The sequence below is a fragment of the Dromaius novaehollandiae genome, chromosome 2 (genome assembly GCF_036370855.1).
Source record: "Dromaius novaehollandiae isolate bDroNov1 chromosome 2, bDroNov1.hap1, whole genome shotgun sequence".
Classification (NCBI taxonomy): Eukaryota; Metazoa; Chordata; class Aves; order Casuariiformes; family Dromaiidae; genus Dromaius; species Dromaius novaehollandiae.
Genome location: NC_088099.1, coordinates 32,560,107 through 32,579,663, shown reverse-complemented (window position 1 = coordinate 32,579,663; position 19,557 = coordinate 32,560,107). Strand labels below are relative to the sequence as shown.

The following is a 19,557-nucleotide window of genomic DNA, read 5'->3' as shown; positions in this document are numbered from 1 at the left end:
TCAACCTTCTTCTATTACTCTTTCTTTCACCCACATATATGAAATTCAGTTGTTATCCATGTGTTGCGTTACCACCGTATTTTTCCTCTAAAAGTCTTCTTGACTGTATATTGCATATTTTGGTTTTTCATTTGAGATCATTTAATCTTTAGATAGTATGCACTGACTGGGTAAAGCTTTGTGTTGCTGAAGTCAGTGATCAAATTCGAGCTGACTTCAGTTGAATCAGGATACCACTCTCTTTCCTTGTTGCTCATACAGTGGAATCTTAAATAGGGCCTGACACAAAGTCTTTTAAAGTCAATTTAAAGGCTGACATTGACTTGAGTGTGCTTTTCATCAGGCCAATAATGGACTGTTTGTTTTAGGCACTTTTTCCCCTTCATGCTAGCATCACTATAAATGGAATTTTTCTATAAATAGAACTATTACCTGCCTGATATGCTTCTCCCTTGTAGTTTGACAGGATTTCTTTTCGTTGCCTGAAAGTGCAGTGTAGCACAGACCCCAGTAGTTTCTGTTGCGTGATGTCTATTTTTCTTCATTCTCCACTGTCTTAGGTACTCCAGTGTCTCTTCTGGTATGTTGCTTGAGCTTTAATTTTTTTTAAACTTGTTATTATAGGAAGAATATAGAATGAAACTTGTGCTTGAAAGAAAGAGTTGCTTCAGACTTGGACATTCTTTCTTTTTTCTTTTTTTCTTTTTTTCAAGTAAGTTGGAATCTTGTTTGCAATTATCTCCTCATCTAAAGATTTTGTGCCTAAAGGAGCCCAGCTGTGTTGGTCCTGCATCCCCTGGGGCACAGGGCTGTTCCTGCAAGCCAGGGCAGGGCAGGAGCAGCCCTCATCTTCAGGGTGCAGAAGTACTAAGAATACTGTCCATATGGTTATTGCTGTTCCAGAGAAGCAGGAAGGACAAAACAGAAAGAACACTTTCTGTTATCCCTTCTAAGCTTACCTATGGATGCACCGAAGATACAGGGAGCTCCCCAAAATCATTTTATCATTTTCGTTCCTGGGGCAGTAAAAGTCTCTTCTGTGTCTCTGCGTGATTGATTAAAACTGAGACTGGAAACAGGTCTCTTATGATTGGAGATGATGGCAACTGATTGGTTTGGGCCAGTTCCCTTTTCAGCCAGCCAGCCCCCCCTCCCCCCCCAAAAAAAGGCACATAGTAAATGGCAAACAACTTCTTACCTTGCCATTGGTTTGTTGCATATCTCATTTCTCCTTCTTGCCTCTTTGCTTGAGGACTGGTTTTTCTCAGGGCTGTTCTGCTCAAGTCGACTTTCTCATCAGTCAGAGGGCTGCTACCGAAGGCTCTCCAGTCCATCACTAATCTCCTGTGGGGTCACCCTGAGGTCTGGACTCCCATTATGGGCATATTTTACCCCTCTCAACCAAATCTTTTCTTTTTTTCTGGCTTGTTTTGATGGTGGTGAGGAGAAATGGTAGAACTGTAGTTTTGTTTTTAATTTCCAAGCCCTGCAATTTCTTGGCTGACTTCTGAAAGAGAATGGGTACCTCAATAATGTGCGTAAAGATTTTGGTGTATAGTGTAACATCAGATACATAAATTGCATGAACTTTCCTTGATGGCGATTTTATTTTATTTTTTTTCTCTCTCTCCTCATGTCTGAGGTAGACCTTAGAGACGGGTATGTTTTGCACCTACCTAAGCATAGCTCAACCCTGGCCCTTGTGGCTAGGCTGCTGTGCCAGCTGAAGGCCTTCCCTTCATCTTCTCTATTAAGGATTTCCGGGGCTGTGGGCCTGATCCTGCAGATGCTGAGCTGAGTCGTTCTGTTCCATGTGTGAGCAGGGTTGTTTGCGAACCTGCAGCATTTGCTCCCAGTGGCAATTATGAAATGGCGATGGGAAGCTGACTTTGATATGTATTCTCATAAAATACAGTTTAGTATTGCTTTTGATGCAGATCTGCTTGGGCAGCTTATGGATGCTAGTAAGATGATGTGAGAAATGGGAGAATTGCGCTGTGTATTACGTTAGGGAGGATATTGTGGAAATGTGTGGAAGAATGGTAGAAAATATGGTGATGATTAGTATACCTCAAACATGGTATATTAGTATAGTACACATAGCTGCACCTCAAATTCTCCTATTTCAGTCATACTACAGAGAAGGGTAGTTACTGAAAAATACAGTAATTTTCCCCCAAGCCAGTTGTTACTGACTCTTACTGTACAATTAAACTAAAATCCAGTGATGTGATACTTATATTAGATTGCTCTTACACTGCTAATGACTGTTAATCATGATAAGCGTGATTTACAAAGAAATTTATTCAAAAAAGCATGTTTAGAGCCACTAAATAATATTAGAATTTGTGTTTGTAATGAAGATAAATAGTCTTATGCTGATTAAAACTCTGGACATATATTTTAACAAGGCCCGAGGCATCCGAACTCAAGCCTCTCAATGGCATGATTCAGTATTTAATATTATCCCATGCATGTAGTTGCATCGTGAAAGTGACTTTTCCCCAAAGCCTGACAAAGATTTATAGCCACCACTGTTGTTATTAGAGTTGACAGGAAGTAGAAACTTCTCAAATATTAAATATTTTTAGGTGTTTTTAATATGTCATAATTTCTTAGAAAGGCTGGAGAAGTTTACAAACGATGCAGATGTGTTAACACTTCATTTAAAGTCCAGTAAAAACCTGATACAAGTTGTAAACTGGCTTTCACATATTCAGTTGCAGGGGAGGGCTGTTCTCTGCATTAACAATGCTTAGCTCAACTCCCCTGGCTCCTGCATGAGTAGTAAGTCATTGCTGTGATGATGTGCCTCAGTGATTTTACTGTCTATGAAATAGAGACCATCTTCATATGAACCTCTAGGGGTTCTTTGTAATAATATTGTATTTTTAAAAAATGGCAGTACCACTCTACATAATCTCCACTAATCGGTACATAAACCCTGTTTGGCAGTTTAAACTGTATGTACAAAATATGAGATTTGACTCTGACTATTCCGGTAGTTAAAAGGTTTACTCTGGTGCAAACTGCTCATTTAATTGTTTTTAAGTGCAGTACACGCACTTGTCTCTTTGTGTGGCAGATGCATTGGCTTTTTATTTTGTAGCATCTCTGAGCAAACAAACTCTTGGCTAAACTAAAGGATTACTTTCTGAAATAGAAAGCCTTATTCTGTGGAGTTTGTTGCTTGGAGCTGATAGAATAAAAATTCTGTATCTGTTATTTTGGCATTTTCACCAAGTAATCTTGTGTCTGGAGCCAGTTTTCATCTATTATTAATAGATCCTTGACGGATGGGTTTCTTTTCTACGTACATGTGGCAAAACTGTACCTACCATTTTAAGCAAGTTACTGTGCTCCCTCTTTCCCCATAATCAAAAGCACTTTCATTAATCTGCTTTCAGAATCCTGAAATGAGAAGTTTCTCTTCCTGTGCACAAGTAATTACAGGTAGGATATGGATTAAATAACCTACTGGAAAATCTTTTTTCCTCCACAGCACAGCTGAGAAGGACTTTGAGAATGAGTCTTGTATATTCAAGTCTTTGTGCTGTGGGAAAATGCACAGAAGCTGTTGGAGGGGTGGAAAAAGAAGTTGCTTTTCATTGCTGGGCCACTTTTGCCCTCCATATTGTAGCTGGCATTAGTAATAAGGCAGGAGTCATACGTTGCCACTGCCACACAAAACATTTTCCTTTAACTTTGGGATTTTGGATCTCCATTTTATGTGTTCAAGTAAAATATGGCATTAAACCCACCTGTTTTTCCTTATTAAGTATATGAAAGAAGCAAGTAAAGCTCCCAAGTTTTCCACTGTTCTCTTTCAGTGATCAGGGTTATCAGCTGCACTTTGTTACCTGAAAGAAAATATTTGGAATTTTCTAGATATTGATTTAGAAATTTCATAATTTAGAAATTGACTTTATTTCCTTTTCACTGGCTCTTCCCCCTAACTTTTTATGACTGGACGGTGTACAGAGTATTCCTGGCCCGCGCCCTAGTCCATAACTGTTCCGAAATGCAACTGCCTCGCACTTCCTGAAAAGCCAGCAAAGCCCCAGCATTGCCATCCCTTATTCAGCCCCTGTTCCTTCTAGGAATACTGATTTTTCTCAGTATGTTCCCATTGTGCTGCCATTGCTTTGAGAACCAACCCTCTCGAGGCTTGCTCGGTCTCACGTAACCCCACATTAGCAAACCTGAAGTGGCCAAAGGTGCAAGTCTTGCTCCTACTTGAATGAGGAATGGGAACCATTACAGTAAATGTAGATTGTCCATTGCTGGTTTAATGTGATTTTGATGCAAATTTATGAGAGAATTCTCCTTGAAAACTGGATTAAACATTGGGCTTGAACTCATTTTGAAGTAGAAGTGATTATTTCTGTTGGGAGATCAGAGACCACCAACCCATTTAACTCCACATAGGAGCGTCTGAAGAATGAGTCCAAGGAGCGGAGGGAAGGTCTGTGACCCAGCAGTTCTGTTGGCTCGTATTAGAAGGTACCATTCATTATATTCCTGGTGGGAAAAGAGGCTGTTCCCCAAGGAAAAACCAGCTTAAGCTTAAGGCACAGGGCTATGGTATGACACTGAAATCTTTTGGGAGAGGCTTGTATTCCCATATATAAGTTTATTGACTTTAGTGCCTGAAATTACAGGATTTCAGGCTCCTTTTTTAAACAGAGGAGCCTGGAAGACAGTTCAGAGCACCTAAAAGGTAGCAGTGAGGCTTTTACCTTGAATGCTCTGAATGGCTTTCTGAAGGCACCCACCACTATTTCCAGTGACTAAGTAAAGAGACTATTCCTAACTTTATCAGTGAAGTTAAGTGGTACAGATGTTATCAATTCTTAATGACTTTAGAATGAAACTTCTGATGACTGTGCATGGCTAGCGCGTGGCACTCCTTGCTTGGTTCTGAGGCTTGATCAGATCTGGTAACTAGTGCTTTGGCATCGCCAGGAGAACATCTAACATCTGCTTTTCACTCTTCGGACGTCTCACACAGATTGCTGGTTTCCTGGTGCGGTGAGTGTTCTGCTCCCTGATTTACAATTTGCTTTTAACGTGCATAGTTACAACTTTCCTAGCTGATGCTTTCTGTATCACATCTTGTAATTTTCCAGAGTTAAGGTGCTGTTTTTTTAAAAGAAATCCTGCAGTAACATGTGGTCTAGCTGGCAAATAGCAGGTCTGTAGAAAGAAGACAAAAGTATTTTGGTGTTCTCTTCCCCCCCCCTGCCCCCAGCCAAAGTTCCTTGAATCAGTTCCATAAATATGCTGCACATCTGTGAACTGCCAAAATCTTAAAAATTACCTGTCCAGCACAGGATCATGCCAGATATTCCAGATGGGGGAGTGATTGTGTGAGTATGTGTGTGTTTGTGTGTAAAAAAAATAATTGTTTTGTTGATTCCTTTTCTGAGTAATTACACTACAGAACAGGGCTAAGTAAAATTTGTTTTTTGTCCAACCTCTCAGATGATTTACACTACAAGGCAATTCTCGTTGAGGAAGTCAATCAAGTACCCCAGTTTATGTAAAGCTCAGTCGCTGCTGGTGAGGATTTTGTACGGAACAAAAACTGATGTTTGTTTTCATGTGTTTAGATTTCTGAAAGCCATTAGAGAGACCTATATTCTGGATGCCCTTCCTGTAATTAATACATAATACAGATAGTAATAGAATATAAAGAACTGCTCATCTCACCATAATAAATGCTCACTGGCAAAGTGATTGACATGTAACATTTCCAGTCTCAGCGTGTAAAGTGAGATTGGCCTTGCAGTATTCTTAGAGTATTCACAAATCTAGAGTTTGGTAACCAAAGCATCCAATCAGTTACAAAGTTGAGAATCTCAAAGGGAGAACACCCTGCTAGCAACTCCATCCGATTCACAGCAAGGCATTTCCCCCTTGGGCATATTGACTGAGCGCAGGGGAGGGCAGCAGGGTAGACAGGAGGAACAGAGGAGAAAGAGAGGGCAGGGAATAGAGAGGAAAACAGTGCTACAAAGGTTCAGGACGACACAAGGTAGACAGACTGCTTGACATTTCGTTTGGAAATTTCCTGGTGACCAGTGCAGCTTGGGCATCAACACAGCTGGCATTTCCCACAAGCCACCCACTTCCTAAGCAGCTCAGTCTTGGAGTCACTGGCTCCATACAGGTTAGTTACAGCAGTTCAGCACTTTGCTGTTGAGGAATAGTTACAGTAGAGGCTCTGTGAGAGTGTTGCAGAGATGAACATGTGGAGAAAAGTGGTGTTTGTGCTTCTTGGGCATAATGAAGAAGCCCAGGCCCTCATCCCTCCTCAATTTTGTAACCCTGTATGGAATGAGTACAAAGTGGTGCTTGGAACGGTTCTTCTCCCAAGTCAGAATCTCATCTCTGTCTTGTTTGGACCAGGCCTGCCACCTTAGTCATCACTCAGTCTTCAAGCATACGTAGTGTGTGTTTGTGCTAGAAGTATTACCATGATTTCTTTTCTAGCTAGCTAGCTGTGGTAAATATATTTTATGAAGACATAATACAACTTCTGCTGCCTTTTAAGCTAAGGTTTCGGTCATAGACGAGATGTTTTGCAGTTTTGATTTACCACAAGCTAGTCTACACAACAATCGACATGAGTGAAATTTAAGTTGCAATTTTTAACAGTAGGCAGGGGGTACAAAAATTAAATCATGGCAGAAATCCGTTAAAGGTCTGCTTTGCACCTTAGTGGGTAGATAATGTGGTTTTGTGCAGAAGCTGACTATTTGCATGTGTAAATTTGGACGCCTATGCGTGCAGCCATCTGGAATGAATTGGGCTCACATTTCCATATGATCAGACAAATATATCTGTGATTGGCAGTTGAATTTCTTAGATGTGTATTATCAAAGGCTGAAAATAAAAGATCACTTTCCACTTCACCTTTTTTGGAATGCTGTTGGGAATGGTACAAGATGCATGTGCTTGACTAGTCTGTTGATACATTAAATAATACTCCTTACATCCAGCAGCCTTCCCTGTTGTGACTTCTGTGGCTGCAGACAATTACAGCAACGTAGTTTTATTGTTTAGGAAACAGAAAAGAAAAAATGTAAGCTTTCCTTGGATAAATTGCATTGAAAATAGTGCAGTGTATTGACACTGACTCTTTTCTTTTTGGTACAGAAATTATTATATTATGGTAGGTCCTTTCTGTGCTAGACACTGTACAAACACATCATAGCAAGTAGTCTTTGTGCTCAGAGAGCTTTTAGACAAGGCAAATAGACAAGGCGTGCATTGGGAGGACCTGAGAATAAACGGGATGGCGGCAAATACTTTGTTAGGGCCAGGGTTACTCCTTGCTTTGTTTCATTTTTTGTTTGTTTTGTGGTGGAAGGCAGTCAAGTATATGACAGGAGGACTGAAGGGAAGTTGGGAAAAAAGAAAAGAGTAAGTGAAACTTAATAAGAGAATAATAAGGAGTAAGAGGAATTTGGAACACCAGGACAGGGCTTCTTGGCACAAGGTAGAGAAAATCTGGGGCAACATGCTGAAAGGTTGGGAGAGGGCAGGGGCACAGGGAACATGAGGTGTTGAGGAAGGCAGCGGGCATGGCCAGTATGGCTGTGGTGACCGTGCTGGGGTGAAGATTGGGAAGGAGACATGGGCGTGGGGTGAGCTGGGAGTGCTGAGATGGTCTGAAAGTGTGGAAGTGATGAGGGGTGGGGAGCAGTGCAAAAGAGGGGACAGCAGCATAGGCATGGGGAAGGGAGGGATAAGAGAACGAAGAGGTGATGTTGAGTCTTGAGTTGAAGCAGGCTGGAGTTCGGCTGTTTTGTCTCGTACTTTGCTGTTTCAGGTTCAGTGGGGTACTCTGCTGAATGCAAGGTACAACTTTTTACATTTAAATAATGATTTACTGATCACTAAGGCTAGTGCTTAGACAAAACTCATCCCGGTAAGTGAAATCCATTATTAGAGTTCATCTGCATTGATTGTCATCCTAGAGCTTTATCCCTTCGCAAGCATAGGATGGCATATTATCTCAGCTTTCTTCAGACTGATGGTTAATCCATAGTCTTTTGCTGCCTCAGCACACCAATTGGTGATGAACTTGAGGTAGATGGGAAAGTAGAAGTCAGGTTCTGTACATAAAGAAGCTTACACTGGTTAATTCTGTGGAGGCTTTTAATTTTCTTAAGTGAAAAAAGCTTGCCAAATGTTTAATAGAAGTATTCCTGGCATCTGTACTGCAAAAAGAAGTCCAAGCAGAGGAGACCAAAACACAATGGTCTGTTTTATGCAGAAAGACAGGCAGCATTATCACAGTTATCCCATTGGGCTTTTCAGTGTATGAGCGTTATGTCATGATCCATTTCATGGAGCAAATGCATCCAAGAGAAAAAAAAGCACTGACTGCAGAGCATGCAAGCAGAATTCTGTTGGGCTGTGGGTGGCTGGTTGCATGGCTGTCTTCAGGCATAACTTTCTTTAATTCACATCATCAGACTCCCAGTAGCTTTTTTAAAAGCATACAGATACATATTCTTTTCTCATCATGTTACTTGTTCTGAATGCTAAATACAATGTTGTTCTGTAGCTAACTTGTGTGTTGGGAAAAAAATGATGAAGCATTACCACCAACTCGGGTAGCAAGCCAAAACATTTTTCTTGCATTTCAGAGTCATGAAATATTCCAATGAGTTTGCTTCCCTTTACATTCGGTAGTGTTAGTGATGAAATAAGGGAGACCATGTTGCCTCAGAAAAAGGTTTGCTATCAGTTAGTGAGAATATTTGGCATTGCATTCTTAAGGTATTGCAGCATGAGGCAGCTTCTGCTTGTTGTTTTCTCCAAAATCTGTCAGTTGTACAGTCATGTCTTCCGTCAAAATAGGCTAGTAGTTATCTGTGGAGGACTTTGTTCCTGTTGTTTGTTAGAAATATAAGTAAAAAAAGAACTAAATTTTCCTTTGAGTCATGATGGGATTTCAGGGGACTGTTACTGTAACTAAGAGAAGAATTTGTCTCAGTAGACTCAGGGGAGGAGTTTGCTGTCAGTATCATTACCATCCTGGCGTGAACTGAGGATCAGCAGAGTGGTGTTCTGCGCATCTGCTGAATATTAAATACATGCAAATGTAAAATTAATAGAGATATGTATGTATATAGCAGTAAATCTATTTCATAATTTGTATAGCTTTTCTCAAGATCTTGTGTAAAGCTGTGAACATAAGGACTCAAACAGTAATTTTTTTTCTTTTCTGAGCAAATAAAATTAAATCCCTTTGTACCATTAAAGTGCATTCTCTGGAATGCTGTTGAAGTTGCTTTCCTGAAAGGATAGACAATTGTGGCCCTTAACAGTGCTGTGCCTTTAAAACTACTTAGAGTAAATTTCACTGTGAAGGTAGCTTGTAATATGCAGTTGGAAAAGTGATTATACTTCATGTTTGATTTTTGCATATTTTCCATCCTCAGAAAATGTGGTTATGCTTCATTAAAAATCAAGTCAGATTATCTAGACATTAGGTGTAAATAGTTGCAATATGTTTAAATAGCATTTTAGTTTAGTGGAAGATAATACCTTAAAAAGACTGAGTTGCTTTGTTTCTGCCATTGTGAGTTATCCACAAGTACATTCAACCCTTATGCAAGCATATGAGTAATATTTTATATAATTCACATTTTTCTCAGATCAATATGAAATAATGCTCATCTATTTACAGTTAACAAATATAGAGTGAACTTAGTGCTGACCAGTGGAATGAAAATATTTGAGAGGTCCACATGTAAGTGTGATAGTTTCAGACCTGCTCTTGCTACTGTTGGAGATCTGAGACTATAGAATAGAAACAGTCGGGACAGTTGTAAACAAATACCACTCAAAGCTGTGCCACAAAAAATAAAGGCAACTGCTGTTGTCTCCATTATTGGGGATGAGTTTCAGTGTGATAAGTAGAAATCCAGCAATCTCACTTTGATGGACTGTGCCTCTGATCCTGTCATTAGCACTTTTAAATTTTTGTTGGTAAAACACATATCAGCATTTTATAATATAACAGTTACTCAGCAACAGCTTGACATACACACATACTCAGTGCTATCAAAATGACACTTCTGCTTATGTAAACTTACATGCTTATTACTTATGTCTCCCAAGATAATTGTTCCCTAAACAGGGCAAATGTAAACAGGAGGCTATTTTTTCAGAAAGTTGCTCCTTCAGCTTCCTGTCCGTCCCAAAGGTCAAATCCTTTTTTGTGAAACCAAAAACAGCTGCTGACGCAGCAGTGACAGTGAAGAATGACAATATTATGATCTATGGTTTGGTTAAGAACTTGGAGTTAAAGGTTGTAACAGAGAAACATCCTTTCAGCATGTTTCTGCAAACCTTAAGTAGCAAAAGAAAAATGTTTTCGAAATACGCTCTCGGAAAGATCTTTGTAATGTTCACTTCTTTGTATTTTATTCTTTAGCATTTCTTCCTGTAGAGATCTTTGCCTGATAGTGTTCATTTTTATTGCTTACGTTTTTACCAGATGTCTGAACTATTTAATCAAGTTTTGCTATCACTGAATCTCAACTCTTTACAGTGTTATCTGTAGTTCTACTCACAATATTACGGTGAGGTGGGAAGCATTACTAACATTTTGCAGCACACACAGGCTTGTAAAAACTCACACAGGGTGCAAACGATAGAGTTGGGGCCTGGCCTAGCCGTAGTCGTAGCCTCTGATTATCCTCCCAGCCTCATCCTTCACCTTGACTGCTCAGTGATAGTCTGAAGGTTTTTCTCCTTCAAATTTTTATTCTTTTCTGTTGTTGTTTTTGTTAACATAGTTCATGACAATTAATCAGGGTTCTTCAGCCTGATGAGTAGCTTTTCAGGTGTATAAGGATTTGGGGTGGTTGTCCAGGTCTCTGGACTGTCTATCTAATAGATATATTTTTTCTTCAGTCTAGTGGCAGGAGTAGTCTTGCAAGCACCATCGTGAGGAAGGATGATGGAGGAGAAATAAAGAATCATGCATCAAGAGAGCTGCTGTGATCAGGTCCAGCCAGAAATTTTCAGTGTTGAGTAAGGAGCAGATAGCTGTGCTGCACATGTTCTTCTCCAGCACTGAAATTTGTTTTCCGCTGTCACAGGAGAACTGTACTAATTTCCCTTTCAAAGTAATCTTCTACAAGCATAGTGGAAGAGGTTGCGTTTATCCTTAGGTGCCTTAGGTTCCTCATGGAGCTGAGGGAATTGTATTAGACATAAGAGGTCTCTGTTTTATTTTTTTAATGCTGGGCCTACCACAGTTCAGGATTCTTCACTCGGCAGTCTTTCTTGTTTCTTAAAAAGTGTAATCTCTTCTCTCCATAGTCCCTTCACTCACAGTTTTTTGTGGAATTTTGAAGATGTTTCTCTGTTTAGGCTATTAATTTATAAAAATAGAAAAAAAAGTCTTTAATATGTTGATCTTATCTCGAGAAAAAAAAAAAAAGAAGGTGACCTGTCATATATTTTAAGGCGAATCAGTTTTGGTAGAGGAAGTTGGAAATTGGTGTCATCTTGTAGTAAACTGTTGTGTTCTTACTTGCAGTTATGAATGGAAAATTTTGAGGACTCTTGGTAGTTCAGGTAAAGAGGAATAGGATGCTTGCCTTTTTTTTTTTCCATCGTGCAACAGAAATGTGCTAGTTTTACATGGAGAACTTCAAGAGAAAATGCAGAGGAAAGAAAACAGGAAGTTAGTGAAGAATAAGAAAGGGCTTGACAGATGAAGAAAAAAAAAAGAAGAATTTGATTAGAGGAAGGAGTTAGAGAAATGTTTGCCTCTTTTAGGAAAAGCAATGGCAACTGAGGAAGGTATTTCCCCTACTTTTCTGGACTAGTCAGTTATTTGTAACTGTGTTCCTTGTGTCAATCAGTGAGTTGAATTTCATAGTGCTAGACGGATATTTAAGAATTAAAGACTAACTACAACCAAACCTTTCAAAGTAGTGTACCAGCTAGTTATACAGCTGCTTCAGTAAGATGCGCTAGTACAGCCAGAGGAAAGAGAAAGGAAAAAAATTAGCTAATTCTCAGTAGAGAGTAGCAATGGCAGGTAAGAACATTGTCAGTTAAAACATATTTTATCATGATTACCACAGAACTCATTATTATGATTAAAGATGTACTAGCCATGACATGCCAGCTACATGCTGGTAGCAGAAAATACCTGCTGTTTGTAGGTTATTATCAACCTCCTTTGAAGAAAATCAGTCTTTCTTTACATTTGCAATGCAGTGAAACCCCAGGCGTTTCTTTGCATCTTTAATTTAAGCATGTTTTTCAAATGCAGATACCCAGCTGCAGTAAGCAACAAAATACCCATCTGACTAGCACATGCGTAGATGGGTTTGTTGTGTTTTGTGGCATCTCACTATATTAAAAAAAAAAAAGATATTTTTGAAAATTTCCATATTAACATTTTAGATTTGTAGTATTATCTGTTGAAATTATGATATTATGTGGACCAATAAAACAGAAGAAAAATTGATATTGGTGCTTAACAGAGTACTACCTGATATTTTGAACCATAATTGTGAGTATCATTGTTAATGTTATATGGTGCAATAAATAACATCAGGGGAAATTGCTACCATCAAAAAAGTCACTAATGCTCTATTGAAGTCACTGGTTTTAAACTGCAGCTTACCTATTAAGGAGCATTTTGGAAAAATGACAAAAATGAAGGTAAAATGCAAGTTCAAATATAACCAAGTCCATTCCAGATAGAGCTTATTCAAAATTTTTGAAGCAGTTATGTTCAGGGAGAGATGCATGCTAAATATCAGCAATATAAGCTCAAGTTACTTGGTCAGATAGATACTGTGCAAATAACTAAACTGACTGTTTGTCAGTGAACTAGCAAATAAATCATTTCTCCTATCTTTATTATTTTTTAAATAATTCAGCACATGTGTGTGCTATTAGTGCTGTAATATGACTAGTCCCATGCTGAGGATTTTATTTTGCCTGAGAATGAAATGAGTATTGCGATGCAAAAGATTGTTGATACCTTACCTATTATGAGTAGTTATTTTCTTCCTGTTCAAATAAAAACATCTCAATACCTGGGTGGTCAATCTAAATATTACAGGTAAAGAAAGTTATTCTGTTTGTAGCTGTGTATTTGTTGAGTTAGTGGATATACTAACTACAGAAACTCCAAGTCTGGCTATTCATGGTTTAAGAGTTCAGTTTATGCCTACTGCTTAACATAACATTAAATTGCAGTTTATATTTCTCTTTCTTCTTTTTTTAAAGAATTTGGTCCCTTCTATATCCCCATTTTTTTTCCTTACCAGTCAGCTGATACAAATGCTGCTTTCTATTGCCAGTTTTTTTCCTGTGCCTCTTGCTGTTGCAACTTACCTTGGATGGCAGGTTATTGGTTACTGCCTACGGGAGCCTTTTCCATGAGCTAATTTAGCTGTCAGTCTGAAATTGGTAAAAAGGATGAAAGATGGATCATAGGCCTGGGGCATGCCTAGACCAATATCTGGCGTATCCCTATTTGGAAGTACGCTTATTAAAACAGATTTGAAAAATATTTTTCCCAATCTTGCTCTGCCATCATTTCATCCAGCTAAGAAAAACATTTTTACAGTGACACTGTTGATTTTTTGGCAGCTCTCTTTTTCTGAAAGGGCGAAAACAGTATTTAGATACAAGATCAATAGAAAAACAAATAGGCTATTATATTCCCTGGAGAAACCCCTAGAGAGAAGACAGATGCACAGAAATTTAATATTCTTGTAGGCAAAAATCACAAACACAGGGGTTCTGTTCAGCTGAAATGAACTGTGGTAAATGTGTACGAAATAAACATTAAAAAAAGAGTAATAAAAGAACCTGGAAAGCTTTTAGGCTAGGCTTTTTGAGTTACTCTCTTGATGAGGTGCTGTGTTCGAATTTGTGGCCCCTTCAAAAAGTCATTTTGCAACTACAAATCATGTTTATCTTAAAATTATATGATTCAGGCATAACTTCATGTAGTGAGTGAAAGGAAGGTTTTTCTTTTGGTCCTCTTAGATGTACTTGTTCATTCACTATGCTCATTCAGAGAACTGTATTTAATGTTGCCTCAGTTTTTAATGGAGATAATCATATTCCTCCGCATGACCTTGAGCCTGCTGTTCTTAAAAGTAAATATGCGCTTTTGTTTCTTTTCCATAATATTTAGTAAATAAAAATGAACAAAATATTCATATAATTTTCAAAGAAAAGTTAAACATGTCTGCCCACATTCTGTTCTCATAAGTCACATCCTGTTGCTCTATCTCCTTGACTATGAAAGGTATGTATGGCTTGGTTGCACAAGCTATCAGGAGACCAGATACGTTGACCCAGGAGGCTACCTTGAGTACCCTCTTTTTCCAAGGACGGCGTTTGTCCCATAGTCTAAAAAGTGGCAGCAAAGTTGCTGAGATTGAGGAGCTGTTAATACCACAGTGAGCCAAGAAAAAAGACAACACTGTTTTCAAACCAGAGGCAAAGGCGGTGTTAACACGGCACCGGAGAATCTGAAGCTAGGAGATGGAGTTCATTTGAAATGGGAACTGCTTCCCACTCCATGGAAAGTGCTGTTGCTGTTTTCCTTTTCAGATACATTTACTGTATTTTCTAGGACAAATCATTCCCAGGCAGTCTTTTGCAGTCCTAATTTGGGCCTTAGGCTTCTTCCTGGACCTTCTGCACTAAACTCCTGAGTAAATCCATTAAGAGGGTAAAGAACACCCTCAAATCTGAGGAGTTTCAGAATGGGCCTTAATGCAAGTAAGCAAATGCCTGCTTTCACTCTTTAACTGATGTAATGCTTTTCATGCCATTCTCCTTCACCTAGTTGCAATTCTATCTGGAGTCTTCTAACTGTCTCTACACCATAACTTTTTCCCCAACCCAGTCACTTTTTCAAATTGCATTTGTGCCAAGGTCATGACTTCTTTTTCCCTGACAGTGCTTACACTGCATTAGTCCTGTAATGAAAAGTGGCTGAATCGTGATAGACCTCATGCTTCTTTTTTAAACACATAAATACTGTTGAGCTATTAAATCAGTATTAGTTTTCTATTCTTAATATGTAACACTTGTACCAGTAGCAGCTACAAGCTTCCAGCAACTTGGACCCTCTGTGGGTTGAACTGGCTTTTCTACATGCAAAATATGATACTGTGATTGCTCTTGAGGAATATGTTGTCCAAAGTACAAGATGTAATTGGTGGATGAGTCAAACGATATGAGGAAGGCGGGAGGAGTCTGGGAGAAGTGGAGGAATAAAGCAGTAATATATGTAGTTCCTAGAATATTTTTAAAATTGAAGTATGTTAAATCATACCTCTTGCTGCTGATGACTTCTGTAATATTTACAATAGTACTCTACCAAAAACTTCATATAATTTAAAGGTAAACTCAATGTAAAGTGAATTGGGTGTTCATAATTTTTCTTTTTTCTATAGAATCAGTTCCTCAGCTAATGAAAACTGACAAAGTTTCACTGTGACTAGTGGTGCTATATAACTTATATCATCTTAGAAGCTGGCACGTTAGCATTTTAGATCATAGTTTTCATCATTTCTCAAGATCCCTTCAAAGTTTGAATTTGCAATCTACTTCCTCATTAGGTGTATTTTTCCTAAATGGAGTATGTATTTGCATACTTTTTGATTTGTCACTGTAAAGGCTTTTTGAGAGTGGATGTGACTCTTGATTGTGGAATATTTTATTGGAAAAATATTGAAGTAGAATGAGACTCTGACTTTACAAACACATAGATATGTGAGTAAATTTATTTGTGTGTACTGTCTTTTAATTCAGAGGGACAACAAATAAGATTAATCACATTGGGCACTGTGTGCTGGCTGTGCTCTTGAAGAGGATAAAAATGAGTCCAGATACTAAGAGTTACATAGGCTTTGTGAAGGGAAAAATCTAGTAATGTGTTGTAAATGAAATTTTAGACTTAACAATATGAATGTAATTCAGTCAGGCCTGCTAACACACTGGAATTTTCATATAATGTAAACTGAACTTTTATTTCAGCCAAATCTTACAGAAAGGATAGTACCTGTAGATTCCCTTCTCAGTGTGGGATAATGCAGCGGGGCTCTTGGAGCTCTGTCAAGTGTCAGGGCTATGGATTAATGAATTGCATTATTTTGAGGAGCATCTAAGATATGCATCGTTCCAGAAGCGCTGCGCAAAATGCAAACGATGGCATACTAGATATACTGTTCACTGCACAGGCCATAATGTAGACGAAATTACAATGCACTCATTTGGTGTGGTATTATTTATTAAGAGTATAAAAATTATTCAGGAGTGAATTTTTTTTTCTTTTTTTTAAACAGGTGCTACTGTTTAAGAAAAGAAATTATTCAATTTTAACACCAGAAACAGAAGAAATGATACACCTTTCCTGTGTCTTTTCATGTATGTTTGCAAGTGTCTTTTTATTAGTGCGGAAGTACATGGGAAGAAAGGTCCAGGTCCATTGATGTGGAAGTATGCATCATGGGCTTGCTGATACCAGATTTTGCTATTTGAAGATGCAACTTCGAAGAAAAATAATGTAGCTTCCCGGAAGGATAATGCGTGGAAACCTATTGTGTGCACGTTCATCTTTTCCAGGTCTAGTAATCTGTGGGGAAAAAAAAGGGATAAAAGGAAAAGTATTATCTTTTTCATGTTCACAAACATTAAGCAATATAATATCTGTAATGCCCCTGTGAGATTGATAGATCAGTTAGGAAAACTGAGAAGGTTTATTCAGAATGATCGCACTTAGAAAATATAAAAGACAATTCAGATATGTAGTGATTGGTCCAATTATTGGAGAAACTGGTCATCTGAAGCTTTATTTAGTGGCAGAAGGATGTAGGCTTTCACTGTTTTCATAGGTGGTACAGAGCCAGCAGGAGACTGGAATTCAAGTTCAAGATATCATCAGTCATTTTTATACTCTATTTGCCAATCATTTATCCCCAGATAGAGGAGGAAAAAAAGAACCAAAAAGCCTGTTCTGTTAATAACTGTAATAGTGTTAATGTGTATGTTAAAAATCTGCAAGACAGTATGCACATATGACTTTTCTTTTATTATTTAATTTTTTTTACTGGGAATTGCTCAGCACCTCTTGAGGTGGTGCTGTGTTTCTCCACAAGGCTTTACTTAGGCAGGGTATGTACGTACTATATTATACTTAACACTCTGTGCGTCAAGACTTTGAATTTTTTCTCAGAGAGGTACCAGTGTTACAAGTGCTACAAGGTGGTGTTGCAAAGACTGGAATAATTTGAACCTGTCAATGGAAGACAGAAGAAAAGGTAATTGCAGAAAGAAAGGTAGTAAAACATTTCAGAAGATTGCTGTAGGAGATTGGTCTTCCCATCACTAGAAGTATTCAAGAACATGTTGGACAACTGTCTGTCAGGAGCGATGCAGGTGTAATTTCCCCTGTCCTGGGACTGGGTATGGGATGAGGTCACCTCCAAAGGCCCAATCTAGCCCTTTTGTGCTGTGTTGTGTGTCAAGTTCCCTGGTACGTTGTGTGTTAATATGTTAACGTTAATTACCTTCCAGAACTGCCTCACCTTGGTCATCACCCTTGGGCAAAATCATTTCAGGCCATTTCACATGAGGACACCCAGAGGAAGGATTCCACCACTGTGCTTTTCAGGAAGCTCTCCTTGAAAACTGTTTTTTCCTATGAAGAAGGAACACTTTGGCAGACAGGCTTCAGCATCGTTTGCTGTCTGTCAGAGGTGGGGCTAAGTGTCCTGGGGGCCTTCGTCTCCGCATAGGCTCTGGGAGTCCTTAAATCCCTGACAGATGATGCGTTTACACCACTGTGAATACATCAGGCTCCTTTTCAAGAGATACGGCAGAGAAAACAGGAGCCTATGTATGTGCTAATGCAGGTCTGAACATTTCTTAGCTTGAGGAACAGACCTCCTCTCTCTGCACTAAGAACAGCCGTGCCTTATCAGGCCAAAGGTCTGTCTAGCCCAGTATCCTGTCTCCAACAGTGTCCAAAAATGAATTCCTGGGAAAGACTATAAAAATAGAGCGAGTGTATAGCAGTACTTCCCCAACACACCCTCTTAGCTTCCAGCTTCCTGTGGCTCCATGGCCTTCTCCAAATAAGTTCCAGAAGACCCTGAGTGAGGCACCCCTCTGGTCATTTAGCAAGGCAACCGCTACAGAAGATCCTCTCAGGGCTCTTACTTTTGGGAGGGATAATAAAGCTGTAAACACTAGAGATAGGGTATCTGGCCATCTTGTTACTCCTTTTAAGAGTCATGTATTAAATGTGTGGTATACCACAGGCCTGGCCTGCAAGAAGATTTGGCTGACTCTGTACTTTAGCGTGAGACCATACGTGATCAGCAACGCAGTATCTGGCACATAAATTACATCTTCTTCCTGATTCTGGGTGCTTATGTTGTCTGTTGCAAGCCGAAGAGGCTTGTAGCATAAGGAAATACTAGTGAAAATAAAAGACTCTTGCGTGTGGCTGTGCAGAGTTGGTCAGAGTTGTCAAAAGCTGTTTCACAAACATTTGAGGAATCTTGCTAAAAATTATTGAACACTTTCTTCAAGCATCTCTTTCTTCAGAGAAAAACAGGGTCTACGTAAAATATGTTCTATGATCAAAACTGGGTGCAAATCTCCATCAAATTTTATGAATGGGACTCAATTACATTTTGACTGATACTATATTTTGTGGCTTTCTAAAAACTGCTATGTGTCAAAGGTGGAGTTCTAAATGCCTGAAAAAAGGAGGGTGCAGCCTCTTACAGATGAGTCACATTGTCCTGAAGAGAGATCCTAACATTATTTTTGTCTCTGTGTGTCCTAACATTTTCTCTAATATCTTGTTTGAAAGCAGATTTTGTGTGAAGAGTATTTAGCAAACATCTAAAATGATCAAAATCATCTATGGCATAGAGGCAGAAGTAGCACAGAAAACAAACAGACCAGGACATGAAATATGGACGAGCTACACATACCAGTGTCTCATGAAAGAGAGCTTAAAACCATAAGCCAAGAAACACAAATATTTAGAGGTAAAGTACAGATACTTTATGATTCACACTACTGTATTCAATTAACTATCGTACAGAATTGTGTGATTTTTTTTCTTTGAGAGAAATCCATCTCCTTGCTAATTTTTCCACTTGCTGCTTTCTGTTTAAGTTAATTCAGCAGGAACTGGATACACTGTGTCTAATTCTTAATAAATCAACGGAACTTTATAGTGATATTGACAGTGGCTTTGCTAGCCCCATTGTTTCTATCAAGAGTTTTATTCTGCTTCAAAACAATTTGCTGTGAACGCCCTTGTTTGTTTGCCACACTAGTCTTTGTTCTGGCTGAAAACTTTGATTTATAACTGTATATAATTGATGGCTGTGGGGTAGGTGGACTATAGCTATTGCTCCTCCTCTTTTAATCTAGCTTTGCGTAGAAATCCATGTAGTGGAGCATTCTCAAGGGAACCAGGCTGGGAAATTTTCTGTATACCCAATGGGAGGCCATTAA

The 19,557-nt window shown here is 38.9% G+C and overlaps 1 protein-coding gene across 8 annotated transcripts in view; it reads left to right on the top strand.

Annotated features, from left to right (window-relative positions):
* Positions 1-19,557, top strand: part of RARB (retinoic acid receptor beta) — a 335,559-nt gene that overhangs the window by 82,833 nt on the left and 233,169 nt on the right. For 2 of the 8 annotated variants that reach the window (XM_064506170.1, XM_064506169.1), the window contains exon 3: positions 3,408-3,453. The exons of 5 other annotated variants lie outside the window; for them this stretch is intronic. The gene's annotated coding sequence lies outside the window, so the exon portion shown is untranslated. Of the gene's footprint in view, positions 1-3,407; positions 3,454-17,598; positions 17,778-18,904; positions 19,083-19,557 lie in introns of those variants that run through there. One more of the 8 variants, XM_026101170.2, reaches the window with a different exon arrangement.